The sequence below is a fragment of the Amborella trichopoda genome, chromosome 7 (assembly GCF_054954075.1).
Source record: "Amborella trichopoda isolate Santa Cruz 75 chromosome 7, AtrichopodaSantaCruz75HAP2 v2.0, whole genome shotgun sequence".
NCBI classification, from domain to species: Eukaryota; Viridiplantae; Streptophyta; class Magnoliopsida; order Amborellales; family Amborellaceae; genus Amborella; species Amborella trichopoda.
In genome coordinates, this window is record NC_142342.1 from 32801847 (window position 1) to 32813983 (window position 12137).

Here is a 12137-nt window from a genome sequence, read left to right on the forward strand (position 1 = left end):
TGCCACTTTCATCATCTTTATCCCTAAAGCCGAAGGGACCGAAAACCTTAAAGACTTCAGGCCTGTAATCCTGCTCAGTTGCTCGTACATGATCTTTTGTAAAGTCCGAGCTTCATGTCTAAAAGAAGTCTTCTGTTGAGTCATCTCCCCGAACCAAGAGGTACTTGTTAAGGACTGTCAGATCTTGGATGCGGCTCTAGTAGCCCGTGAAGGTATCCATTTTAGGCCCTTGTCCCAAATCCTTGGGGTGGTCTATGACCATTTCGATTGGTCCACCCTAGACGAAACCCTCCTTAGAATGGGATTTGGTGATAGTTGGAGGGCCTGGATGTGCGACTGCACCTCTAGTCTCTTTCTCTCTATCCTTATTAACAGCTGGCCCAAAGGATTTTTCCCGTCTAGAGGATTGAGACTTTGAGGCTAGGTGACCCCCTATCCCCCTACTTTTTCACTGTCGTCGCTGAAATCTTTAATAGATCGATTGCTCCTTATCAACAAGCTCTCTTGAGGGGCTTCAAGATTGGGAGCCAAGGCCCCAAGATTTCATATCTTTAATACACTGATGGCACCCTGCAATTTTGTGATGCCACTCATTCACGGTCAAACCTTGCTCCTCTTTCTCATATGATTTGGACCAGTAACTAGCCTTAGGGTGAACACGTCTAAATCCAAGATGATAGGTGTAGCAACTGAGGCCTGTGCTATCCAGGACCCCGCTAGTTGCTGGGGCTGTGAAGTTAATAGCTTGCCTCCCACATAACTGGGTCTGCACCTATGCAGTTGCGAGCCGAAATTATAACAATGGGACCACGTGGTAGAAAAATTCAACCATAACCTTGCAAGTTGGAAAGTAAGATTCATCTCTTTTGCAGATAGAATTACCCTTATAACGACCATCCTCTCGAGTGTTTCTATATACCAGATGTCGCGCTTCCACATGCCAGCTTTGGTGGTGGCTTGCCTCGAACGGTTGATGAGGAATTTTCTATGGTCCGACATAGGGGGAATAAAGAATTTCACCTTATTGCTTGGGACAAGATTTTCTTACCGAGACAGGAGCGTGCCCTAGGCATCCGCAGTGGAAGAAACAATTTGGCCCTCAGCAAGTGGTTGCGGCACTTCTCCACCCAGGAGCCCCATTTATGGCAAGAGGTTATTCGCCACAAATACAAAGAATCTAGTTGGCTACCCAGAGGCACGGCTAACAATCGATCTTCAGGGGCTTTGCATTGCTTACTAACCAGCTACAACCTTTTCAAAAACAATATCACTTTGGGCCTAGGGTGTGGAATAGAATTAAGTTTTGGACTGATCTTTGGATTGGAAATTCCATTTTACAAGAGCTGTTCCAGAATTTGTTTCTCTTGACTCAGGATCGTCTTGCTACGATGGCCAACCAATTTGAGACCTAGGTAACTCAAGTATCTCGAACCCAACTTTAGAGCCCTATCAGACTGGGAATTTGATGACTTTGGCTTCTCGTCTCCCCACTTACAATTGACCTTCTCTCTCTCTCATGCACGCACACACACACAACCCACACACTAGTGGAAAGATGTATATCCAAGTGTGTTTTTTTGTCTTTGAAATTATTAACCAAGAATGACTGATATTTTTTGTCCAGTGCTTTCTTGGAAACGGTAGAAGAGTTCATGTCAAAGGAGCTGAAATAAAAAAGAATAACAAAAAACCCAAAAACTTGCCAAAAGAGTCGCAGCCCAAGAATTCGGAGAGCTACAAGATAATTAGTAGTATCGATACCCAATTGTGAGAATTATCTATCATACCAATGCGGTCGAGTAAAAAGACATGCATGCCCAATTGAAACCATTGATTTAAAAAACAGATCGGTGTCCCGGATCGTGCACTTTAAAAACCCATCCGGATCGGTGAATCGACGATCCAGATCTGGAATCGGTCGGATTAAGCTCTAAAAAAATCCAAAAAAAATATTAAAATTAATTATAAATGTTGTCTTTTAGGAATCCAATAAGAAATGAGTGTACACCATTGTTAACTTTCACTTGTTTCATCAATTTGTGAATATTGATATGTTTTTTCTCTGTATAAACTTATGTTAACCATTAAATTTACATCATACATAAGAAAAATCATATAATTATCATGGATAAAATATATAATCATACATGGACTACTATAAAGAGTAGATTTAATCGATAAAAAATGGCCATCAAAATCTCAAATTGGCGGAAAGCCCTAATTCCCTAAAAATACCCAAATTATTACAAACTAACTAACTATAATCCAAATTTATTACAACCTAACTAACTATAATGTTATATGTTGAAATTAAAATTGTTGGTTTAAATTTTATAATTATTTTATTATACAAATACTAACAAATGTAAAATATTTTGTAATACGATCTAATTTAAAATGTATTATTGAGAACTGTAAAAAAGATAATTAATTACATGATTTATAGTGTACAAATTAATAAATAAAATAAAATAAAAAATTTGGCTAGAAATTATTAGAATGCATACCAATTTTCGAAAGAACACTTTAATTTTTCAAAATTTCAATTTTTTAGATTTCTAGAATAAATTTAGTAAAAGAAATTGTTAATAGAAAGAGAGAGATTTCAAATGTAATAAATTGTTTTTTAAAAAAATAATTTTTTAGATTTATAGAATAAATTTAGTAAAAAAGATTGTTAATAGAAAGAGAGAGATTTAAAAAAAAAACAAAAAAAAATTTAAAAAAATGTATTTTCTGCTTATTTTTGTTGCGAAATCAAACTTGAGACGGGAAGGCTTAACGTGGAAGTGATAACCATCCCGCCACATCAGCACAAGTGTAACAGTTTTTTATATTAATAATACTTATCCAAATTCCATCGTAATTTAATGCATCGTGGGAATTATCCCACATCCAACAGCGAGCTTTAGTTTCGCTTCTATAAATTGTTTTGTAAGATTATTAAGGTTTGTGCGCCTGTGCTCGAGTTTGCCATCCACGCGCTTGGTGGGTGACGGTAGTCTTCTACGTGTGAACCATGGAAAATCAATATTTGTAGTCTTCCATGTGAACCATGGAAAGTCTATATTTTGCCACTGCCCAAGATATAGATGTGAGTTGAAACCGACATGGAGACGGAAAATGAGGTGTCGCCCGAGCATGAAAAAAAAAGGCTAAGGAACTGAGGTTGTTTGGGACAGTGTAAGGACAGAGCTCTCCTAGTGGGTGAGAGAGAGAGAGAGAGAGAGAGAGGGAAGTTAAATTTGAATTGCAGCCTCAGTATTCAGCTATGTATTGGTATTGCGGAACCATGGGTGCATCATGCAGGTTTGTAATATATCATTCACTTAATGAGTGATTTCTAAGTAGTTATTTTGCTTCATGAGCGTAGCTTTGATTTTTGTGTTTAAAGAATTTCATATGTTCCAAATAATGATGGGCCCTTGTGTCACTGTAGTGAATTAATACTATGGTTCAAGTACTTCTGTTTTTTCCAAATTCCAGTGACTTAAAAAAAAAAAAAAAATTCATTTACTTGCGCTTTTGAAATAATAGTGGGTTTGAGACATTTTATGTCAGAGGAGATTTTAAATAAAATAGTTCTAGATGTAATTCAAATGGTCTCTCTTAGGGTTACACCAAGAAGCCATTGTTCTTCAAACAGTTGATGGAAAAGAGATTGCATGTTCATCCCTTAAAGCAATAGTCAGGGGGTTCTTTACATGTAAAAATTCAAATATTTCTTTACTCGGTTGCTAGGAAATTCCATTAAAAAATACTCTTGACCTCTTGAAACTCAGATATATCTTCTCTGTGCATCATTTTTTTTTTTTTTTATGCAGTTGCGAGTCTTACACAATGAAGATGAATTAGAAATTCTAACATTTAAAAAGCAAAGATTGAAGATGATATGAAAATTTTCTGATAAATATAACCCACTCTTACCATGATGTCTTTTGAGAGGCTTAACTGCAAGCTTGGCCAAAAAAGTGGGGATTACTTTTCACATTATTTGCTTCATGTGGTGGTAAAACTTTTTCCTACGGGACAAGTTTTCACTGGCTTTATGCACAAACCATTACGCTTCATATAAAAACTGTTTCATGATGCAAGTTCAACCAAACGAGCCCTTAAAAATGGTTGTTTTCCAACATTTTGCTTTTATAACTAATCTAATGAAAAACAATACTTTGCAATGGAATTGTCGTCATAAAATATGCTCCAAGTATCACTAAAATGGGCTTACAGTGGACTCGAGGTTTCTCGAGAGGTTTTCTAGTACTGTTATTTGCACATTCAACTCAGGTGGTGCTCATGAATTAACCAACAAAAATGGGTTAGTTTTTTCTTGTATTTTTTTTCTCTTTGTGGTGAGTTAGCTTGGTTTGAACCAGTGTTTGAAAAATCAGATTGGGGCTCTGGCTTCTTGAGAGGTCTTAAGCTTTCGTACCTTTATTCTAAAAAACAAATTACACATTATTCATTACTCATTACTCAAGTATACAAATATATTTTCTTAATTTCCCAAAAAACAATCAGATTTCTTCGTTTATGTATTCAAAGTATCTAATTAACTATTCTTTCTCTTCCTGTGTTTCTTTCCAAACCTCTTTTTTTTTTAATATTGAAAAAATATCTTTGTTTTTTAATATTAAAAGAAAGGAGAGAGCTTTGGGAAGGAACATAGGAAGTGAAAGTGAAAAAGGTTTAGAGAGGAAGAAAAAAAGACATTTTTTGAACTTTTGTTTTGGCTAGAAAGATGGGGTGAAATTGGCATATTAGAAAAACATCTTTTTTTTTAATATTAGAAAAAAAGGAGAGAGCTTCGTGAAGAAACATAGGAAATGAAAGAGAAAAAAGTTTAGAGAAAAAATAAAAAAAGATTTCTTTTGAACTTTTCTTTGGGCTAGAAAAATGGGGTAAACTTGGTCCATCAGGTTATGAGATATAATACATGAGATTTCTATGCTGCTAGATATGTTTTCAAACCTTAGGTCTGTTGAGAAATGAAACCTAAAAAGAGGTGTAAAGAGATATTTTCTTTAAAAATACTTGTATATTTGTTAGAAATATTTTTCAAAGGCCAGCAATGCCTCTCTAGCTGGCAACCACATGTTCCAACCAAAACTCTTTGGAAATCCCATAAATCAAATCCCAATACTCCATGTCTCTCACCACCCTAAACAATGTACTCCCATTAGGGGTTCAACAATAAAGGTCCACCAATCTCTCTCTAAAATCTCCATCAAACCCGGCAACCGGGGCATATAATAGTCAGGAATTGAACTCCAAGGTAGACGCAACTCAGGTCTTCTCTTGTTAAAGGGGCACTTCACCTCAAGTATTCCTTCACTAGGCCCACATACGAGCTCATCACCAGACCCACTTATAAGCCCATTAGGTGAGGCACCAAGGCAGCCTAATTGGGCCTCAGTAGGGCAGGTTTTGAAGCCCAATTGGGTCACTTCACGACCCGTTATGCTCGTGTATCTCTCTATCACTGACGCCTCATTGAACTCATGGCAGCCACAGCAGAGTTGGGGTGGATTGGGTCACTTGAGAAAACCTTTTCAACCCCAATCTCAGCTCTTCGACCCTTCTAAAGCCCCAAATCAAGTCAGGATATGACACTTGAATTACTAACTTTTCCATTCCTTTCTTTTCTTGGAGGGTTTGGGGTGTATTTATTATTATGTGATGAAAATTTCGCCTGAATGTTTTGACCTTTATAGCTTGATTAGAATGAAACAAGAGCTTCATTTCACTTTTCTTAGGCAATGATTAATTTTTTGCAGTTCACCTTTGTACAATGTTTAGTCATAAGCAGGCAATTCGTTATGTTGGTAGACACTCCTTAGGAATGGGGATTTTTTGTTTCTTATAAGAATTTGATTTCTTTCAAAATAATTTGAAGTTTGAATGGGAAACGCAATCAACATTTGTATGTATGTATGTATGTATTTATGTATGTAATATGTGTTAAGGATGAGATTGTCATTTTACTGTCTTTCATAATATTGTATAGGGTATTTGTTCATTTTTTACTCTTAAGGGTACTTTTGTCCATAGTACATATATATACTAATATGTAAAACTAATTGTGTGTGGTATGAATCATGAAGTGTTTTCTTTCTCTCTCTAGGGTTTTGGTAATTTTACATGATATCAGAGCTCTACTAACCTCACCTCTCTCTTCACAGAGGCATAACCTGTAAGTGTCCCATCTTATCTCACACTTTCTCTCTCTTTGGTTGCTTATTCTAGCTCGTCTCTCTTGAAAGGGGTTCTTGGTTTCTCTGGCTATTGGGTTTTTTTGCTGGTTTTCTAGCTATTGGGTTTTTTGTTGGTTTCTCTGGCTATTGGGTTTTTTGCTAGTTTCTCTGGCTATTGGATTTTTTGCAAGTTTATGTGGCTATTGGTTTTTCTTTTTCTTCGATCCTTCCATTGTTTGAGCCCTCACACGCACTGTCCTTTCTGATTTCTGAAGGCCCCAAGCTATTGGTGCAGGTTGAAAGATCTATCTTTAATCTTCGTCTATCTCTTCCTTCTTCTTTAATATTCTCTCTCTCCACAATCTTATTCAGCTTCTTTATTGCAATTTTGATATGAGCCCTGATTCAATGGCTCCGTTGTAAACACTCCCAAATGACCCATGCCCAAGAAGCTCCTTGAACCCATCTGTGGCTGCTGGCAGTTGAGCATATTTGAACAATATCATATTCGTCTCCACCATCTCTACATGAGTAGAGATCCTACGAAACCCTCTTGGGACTTAACAGGAAAAGAAATGCATAGGCACTTATGAGAAACCCATCAACCGTGATTAAGTTTGGGTTATCCTTAAATATTCTCTCTCTCCTTTTAAAAAGATGATTCTTGTCATCTTGTGAATGCCTCTTGGAGTCACTTTACCTCATGTTGACAAAGTTTGTTCTTTTTACCTCTTGTCATCGAGTTTTACATCTTATCATCTTCTCTCTAACAAAAGTGAAAGTTCGATAAAGTCTGTGCTGAACCAGTTCCGTAAATCAAAACAAAAGTTTGGCACTTAATTTACCTAAATAAGTTTTGTCTTCCCTAAAGGCTTCAGTAACAGTGGTACCAAAGTTGTCACTTTTATTTTTCATAATTGTTCCCCTTTTGATGAGTACTTTATTTTCAAAACTTTCAAGTGAAGTAGCTCTTTTTTTAACTATGGCATCCCTAAGCTTCTCATCCTTTATCTCTATTAAACTCAGTAGAGACAACTATCTCAAATGGAAGGCCTAAGTTTTCAATTGTATTGAAGGCCTGAATCTTGAAAGTCATCTTGATGGATCTAGTCGACTATAAAATGAACTTATTTCTGAGGAACTAAAAGAAAATCAAGGCACCAATCCAAAACAATCAAAGGACTCCAAATTTCTGGAATGACGAATGAAGGATAAAACACTATTGAGTTGGTTACGTTCTACTCTCGCCGATGACTTACTCACTGAAGTGATGCACCTGTAGACAGCTCAAGAAGTATAGGAGACGCTTTACAACACATATCAAAGGGAAACATTTGCCAATGTTCTCCAACTTAAAACAAAATTGAACAATTGACAAAAGGGCTCTCAATCAGTGATTGAATATCTGAACAAGTTCAAAATTATATGTGACCACCTTGCAACAGTTGGTAGTCCAGTAAGTGATCAAGATATGCTCCTCTATACCCTCATAGGTCTTGGTCCAGAGTTTAAGTCATTTGAGACCTCCCTGATGACCAAACCACCATTTCTGTCCTTCTCAGAGCTTCGATCCTCTCTTCTCACATATGAAGCTTGGTTTGTATCTTCATCGGTTGTTAAAAGTAATCCTCAAGCCTTGGTGAATACATCATCAGGTCAAAGAGATGGATATGTTCGAGGACGTGGTCGTTATGGAGGTAGCGGAGGTAGATGTCGCAACCCAAATCAGCATCACATTCTTTGAGCCAACCCACCTTTTCATCAACCTCCTTAGCCAAGAATGGGCATGATACCTTGCGTAACTGGCCAGTATTGTGGGCGACATGGACATATTGCTAAAAACTGTTGAGACATCAAAAATGTTTCATCGTCCCACAATGCGCGAGTGCATGATTTCAGCAATCTGTCCACTACTACACCAACTGATCGTTCTTGGGTTATGGATTCCGGTGCAAATGCTCATATGACGGATGATAACTCTCAACTCAGGGGTATGATTCCTTACCATGGTTCTTGTATGGTATTCGCTGGAGATGGTACTGCCCTACCTATAACTAATATTACCTTTGGTTCCTTAAATATTCCTAATGTTTTACTTGTTCCCAAGCTAAAGAAACAACTCATATCTGTATCTCAATTTGGTAAAGATTTTAAGTGTTGTTTTGAGTTTACCCCTCATGGTTGTGTTGTGAAGGATTTACAAAGTAAGAAGGTGATTGCTGAGGGGTTCCTAAGAGAAGGTTTGTACGTGCTTCAAATGATCAACTTTATGGTCTTGCTACAATTATCTCCAAAGCTAGAAGATGAGCTATTTTGTGGCATGAGCAACTAGGTTATCCTAGTTTCACTACTATCAATCATCTTGGAAGAGAGTTAACTCTACCTAATTTTGTTGATGATTTATCCCCTGGTTCATTGTGTTATTCTTGTCAGTTAGGAAAATACTTTGAGTCTACAATTGACTCTGCTAATAGAAACTATAATGCTCCTCTTGATTTAATTCACAGTGATGTTTGGGGTCCAGCCCCAGTTACTTCCGTATCTGGTTCTAAATTTTATGTTAATTTTGTGGATGATTATACTCGATTTACTTGGATATATTTTTTGAAGCAAAATCTGATGGGTTTAATTGTTTTGTTAAATTTCACACTTATGTTGAGCGTCAATTTGCTTGTAAACTCAAGGCTTTTAGATCTGATGGTGGAGGTGAATTTACCTCTCATTTTTTTTATAGAATATTTGAGTCAGCAAGGAATTCATCATTAATATTCATGTCTGTACACTCCAGCACAAAATGGTGTTACTGAGCGCAAAGCACCGTCACATTGTTGAGAGTAGTCTTTCCATGCTATATGCAAGTGGTCCACCTCAATTCCCTTGGCCAGAAGCCTTTTCCATTTGTAAATCTCATTAATAGATTGTCAAGCTCTACATTGTCCTTCATATCTCCCTTCCAAAAGCTCTTTTGTTGTAAACCAGATTACTCTTTTCTCTGGGTATTTGGTTGTGTATGCTTCTCACACATTTATTCTTCTCAAAGAAATAAATTTTCTCCTATGGCTTATGAGTATGGGTTTATTGGATAAAGCTCTTAACATAAAAGGTACCGGTATTATGACAAAGTGTCAAGACACTTTTTCGTTACAAGACATGTAACATTTGATGAAACTAGGTTCTATTTTAAGAAAGCAGTGTTCCCAAACTAACACAAATAGCATGTCAAATAATGTGTTTGTCCCTATTTCAAGGCTTTTTCAATTGCATGAAAAAGTACACTCACAAGCTCCTATCTCCTCTGACGTTACAGATGAATCATCTCAGTAGCATCACCCTCATCGGTCATTGCCTCACTTTGACATGTCTGATCAACAACCTATTTCATCTGCAGATGTTGCACCACTTTCTTTTCCCTCTCCTACTTCAAACTTAGATGTACCTCCCATAGTGCAACATGATTTATCTGAAGGTTAGCAGTTTCACCTATACCACCACGTCGTTCCTCTCACTCCACACAACCTCCTGGACATCTGTCAGACTACCAGACTTACTCTGCAATCGTTTTTTCTCCTGAAATCACCTCTAAGACTTTAAGAACAAAATACCCCATTAAAAGTTATACCTCGGGAGAGATTGTCTTCCGATCATCAAGCATTTGCAAAACAAAATTTTCAAATTCGAGAAGCAACCACCTATGAAGAAGTTGTCTTTGACACGGGGTGGTTGGCTTCAATGAAAGAAGATATTCACGCACTTAAAAGGAATCACACTTGGGAATTAGTCACATTGCCTCGAGGCAAAAATGTATTGGGCTCAAAATGGGGGTACAAAGATAAGGTCAGATCAGATGGCTCAGTTGAAAGTTAAGGTCAGATCAGATTAGGTAACAATTCCCAAGATGGATCGAATAGTAGGTGCCTTCACAACTGGACTGAAAATTTCATCATAATCAATGTCATATTCTTGAACAAGGAGAATTGTTACCTAATCCTTCCTTGTACATAAATGTAGTTGGTGATCTTCAATATCCCACATTTACACGTCTTGACTTTGCTTATGTAGTAAATACAGTATGTCAGTTCATGTAGGCTCCTCGACAACCTCATTGGGAAGCCACAAAAATGATTTTGAGGCATTTAAAGGGTTCAATACATGATGGCTTATTCTATACTTCATCCAGTTCACCTGACCTCAAAGCATACTCTGATGCTGATTGAGCTAGGTGCCCTAATGATCGTAGGTCCATTATAAGATTTTGTATCTTCTTAGGAAGCAATTTGATTTCCTGGAGTAGCAAAAAGCAAGCCTCAATATCTAAATCCAGTACAGAATCAGAATATAGAGCAATGAGTATTGTCGCGGTAGAAATTACTTGGCTACGTATTCTCCTTAAAGAAATTGGTGTTTTCATAATTAAACCAACCATTCTAGCTTGTGATAATCAAAGTGTCATACGTCTAGCCACCAATCTTATCTTCCATGCTCGTATTAAACACATAAAAGTTGATTATCACTTTATTAGAGAAAATGTTGTATCAGGTGCTATTTCCTTGACCTTTGTTCCTTCGTCCTATCAACTGGCAGACATGTTCACTGAAGCACTAACTAGATCAAGATACCATGAGTCCACAGACAAGGTCTCGATGCACAAGATACATCCTCGGCTTGAGGGGGGGTGTTAAGGATGAGATTGTCATTTACTGTCTTTCCTAACATTGTATAGGGTATTTGTTCATTCTTTACCCTCAAGGGTATTTTTATCTACTGTACATATATATACTAATAATTAAAACTAATTGTGTATATATTGAATCATGGAGGTGCTCTCTTTTTCTCTCTAGGGTTTTGGTAATTTGACAATATGTGTAACATATGTATGTATGTCTATAGATCGTTTTAAAGTTCATTCCAGCCAAATCTCCAACAAAAGAAATGAAAAAAAAATAACAACAGTAAGTTACCATTTACCATTTTTTCAGGAATATGGGATATTTATGCCTTTCCTCCCAAGATTTATTCTGTAGAATCACTTGCTAATATGAAATCAGCTTTAACATTTTTCTTTTTTAAACCATATGAAATATTCATGCATTTCCTTGCAAGATATATAACAGTTGCTTGTTTACAAAAGACCCATTTTACCATTTTGCTCTCTCTTAAACATGGAATATTCACTCCCTTCCTCTCAAGATTTATAGCACAGAATTACTCGTCTTTATGCACATCTCATCTTCTATTTATGTGTCTACTAATTCTTTGCTTCTCATTCATCATCTCATTTCTGGTTGCGGTTACATAACTTCTCGTCTCTCACTCCTCCTTGACCTATCTTAGAATGAACCCTACAGCACGCTCTGACCTCATATCAAGTAAACTCCACCTCAGCCACTATACAATGAGCAAACCATATGTGACACGCCTCCTTAAAAGACTAGTCACAAGCGCCCTAGGACCCACCACCGAATATATGAAGGTTGCTTCACAAGGAGCCGAGGTGCACCAAAGGTCCACCGAATAGTTCGAGCTAAGACGAGATCTGCTAACGAGTAGCTCATTTAGTACTGCCCTAGGGTTTTGGAAGGTTTGACGAGCTGAGGTTTGGGATGAAAAGGTTTTCTCAAGTGACCCAAACCACCCCAACTCTAATGTGGCTGCCATGAGTTGGGCCGTGGGCAATGAGGCATCAGCAATGAGGCATCAACGATAGAGAGATACACGAGCATAACGGGTCGTGAAGTGACCCAATTGGGCTTCAAACCCACCCTAATGAGGCCCAATTAGTTTGGCTTGGTGCCTCACCTGCTGGCCTCATAAGTGGGCCTGGTGATGAGCTCGTATGTGGGCTTAGTGAAGGAATACTTGCGGTGAAGTGCCACTTTAACAAGGGAAGACCTGAGTTGGGTCTACCTTGGCCTTCAATTCCTTACTATACATGCCCCAGTTGTA

The 12137-nt window shown here is 37.5% G+C and overlaps 1 protein-coding gene across 1 annotated transcript in view; it reads left to right on the forward strand.

Annotated features, from left to right (window-relative positions):
• The window catches only part of LOC105420063 (autophagy-related protein 9-like), a 31580-nt gene extending 19932 nt beyond the window's left edge, over nt 1-11648 (forward strand). Inside the window, exon 7 of the transcript XR_016059359.1 lies at nt 11526-11648. The gene's annotated coding sequence lies outside the window, so the exon portion shown is untranslated. The remainder of the gene's footprint in view (nt 1-11525) is intronic.
• Nucleotides 11649-12137: the final 489 nt, after the last annotated feature.